Source organism: Schistocerca cancellata, unplaced genomic scaffold (genome assembly GCF_023864275.1).
Source record: "Schistocerca cancellata isolate TAMUIC-IGC-003103 unplaced genomic scaffold, iqSchCanc2.1 HiC_scaffold_980, whole genome shotgun sequence".
Classification (NCBI taxonomy): Eukaryota; Metazoa; Arthropoda; class Insecta; order Orthoptera; family Acrididae; genus Schistocerca; species Schistocerca cancellata.
The window spans coordinates 17501-20000 of NW_026046988.1; positions in this window are offsets into that span (position 1 = coordinate 17501).

A 2500-nucleotide genomic window follows, 5' to 3' on the forward strand; every position below is an offset into this window, starting at 1 on the left:
GGCGGCCCCCCCTCACCGGCCGGGGACAGTCCCACCCACCCACAGCCGCGTATCGCTTCACACCCAGATTCACATTCACGTTCGTTGGTATGGTGGGGACCGCTTCGTAGCTGTACCGATCGTTGCCCTCACAGATGTACCTCCAGCAAGGACAACCGCACCACAACGGGTTACCAGTTGTTCATTTGCGTAACGTCACCAGTAAACGTACACGTCCATCCCCGTTTGCAAAGTCAACTATTATTGCATGCCTGCCTGTCAGGTGTCAAGACACACTACATCCGCTCACATCCACGCAACAAAATGTGCCCGACTAGAGGGCACGTGGAAGGTGCCCCCGTACGTATGCGATGTCCACTGCGCGACCAACTGTCAACCGGCCTCTGTAGCATGTCGCAGATGTGGAACGCGGGGCACCGTGCTATCACATTGTGTGAGAAGAGACTACTACGTCTGCATACACGCGCCACTACATGAACAGACGGCTCATGCTGATCGCCATCCACTGCGTCCATTACTCCCACACGTCTCTATGGCGTACCACACTGCAATGCAGCTGTTATGGGGAGATGACACGTAGCTGTGTACACAACATTCTGAGCGGGTTGCGGTTGGACAATACATTACTGTAACGTGTCATATGCCAATTACAGAGCAGGGTAAGGCACAACTTGGGTTAGGTTAAGGCACAACTTGGGTTAGGTTAAGGCACAACTTGGGTTAGGTTAAGGCACAACTTGGGTTAGGTTAAGGCACAACTTGGGTTAGGTTAAGGCACAACTTGGGTTAGGTTAAGGCACAACTTGGGTTAGGTTAAGGCACAACTTGGGTTAGGTTAAGGCACAACTTGGGTTAGGTTAAGGCACAACTTGGGTTAGGTTAAGGCACAACGTGGGTTAGGTTAAGGCACAACGTGGGTTAGGTTAAGGCACAACGTGGGTTAGGTTAAGGCACAACGTGGGTTAGGTTAAGGCACAACGTGGGTTAGGTTAAGGCACAACGTGGGTTAGGTTAAGGCACAACGTGGGTTAGGTTAAGGCACAACGTGGGTTAGGTTAAGGCACAACGTGGGTTAGGTTAAGGCACAACGTGGGTTAGGTTAAGGCACAACGTGGGTTAGGTTAAGGCACAACTTGGGGGTAGATTGCGGTGCAAATTGCGTTACATTGCGGTGCAAATTGCGTTACATTGCGGTGCAAATTGCGTTACATTGCGGTGCAAATTGCGTTACATTGCGGTGCAAATTGCGTTACATTGCGGTGCAAATTGCGTTACATTGCGGTGCAAATTGCGTTACATTGCGGTGCAAATTGCGTTACATTGCGGTGCAAATTGCGTTACATTGCGGTGCAAATTGCGTTACATTGCGGTGCAAATTGAGTTACATTGCGGTGCAAATTGAGTTACATTGCGGTGCAAATTGCGTTACATTGCGGTGCAAATTGCGTTACATTGCGGTGCAAATTGCGTTACATTGCGGTGCAAATTGAGTTACATTGCGGTGCAAATTGAGTTACATTGCGGTGCAAATTGAGTTACATTGCGGTGCAAATTGAGTTACATTGCGGTGCAAATTGAGTTACATTGCGGTGCAAATTGAGTTACATTGTGGTGCAAATTGAGTTACATTGCGGTGCAAATTGAGTTACATTGCGGTGCAAATTGAGTTACATTGCGGTGCAAATTGAGGTAGGTTAAGGTGCAACACAGGTTAGGTTAAGGTGCAACATAGGTTAGGGTGCAAGATGGGTTAGGTTAAGGTGCAAGATGGGTTAGGTTAAGGTGCAAGATGGGTTAGGTTAAGGTGACATAGGTTAGGTTAAGGTGACATAGGTTAGGTTAAGGTGACATAGGTTAGGTTAAGGTGACATAGGTTAGGTTAAGGTGACATAGGTTAGGTTAAGGTGACATAGGTTAGGTTAAGGTGACATAGGTTAGGTTAAGGTGACATAGGTTAGGTTAAGGTGACATAGGTTAGGTTAAGGTACAAACTGGGTTGTGTTATGGTACACATTGCGTTGTAGTACAGTACACGTTAGGTTTGGGTACGGTACACAATGTGGTATGGGATGGCGTGTTGTGGGGGGGGGGGGTGAGGTTCGTTGATATCGACCGTAGGACGTGGATGCCCGAGGCAGCGTCAGTGTGTCAAAGGAGTTATGTCACGTCGGGATGCGCTTTTCGCTAGTGAGAGGGGGCGAGCCGTGTCTGTGGTTGCGGCAGACCTGTGTGTTTCATTCCTGCCAGTGTGTTTGTGCTGTAAGACGAGGCAGTGTGGTGATGTTGGGTGCACCCCTGTGTAGGACATGTGTGGGTGTTGGTGGCTTCTCTGAGCAATTGTGGTTGTCGGACGAGTGGGGTATTCTGTTTTATGATTGGACCTCCCGGTCTGGTTATCATAGCGTAGTTGGTGTACTGTGGCGGATAGGATGCACCGGACGTTGGTCCATGCTGGTGCTTAGTTGTTGTATCTGTGTCTGTTACAGGCAGAGAGTAGTGT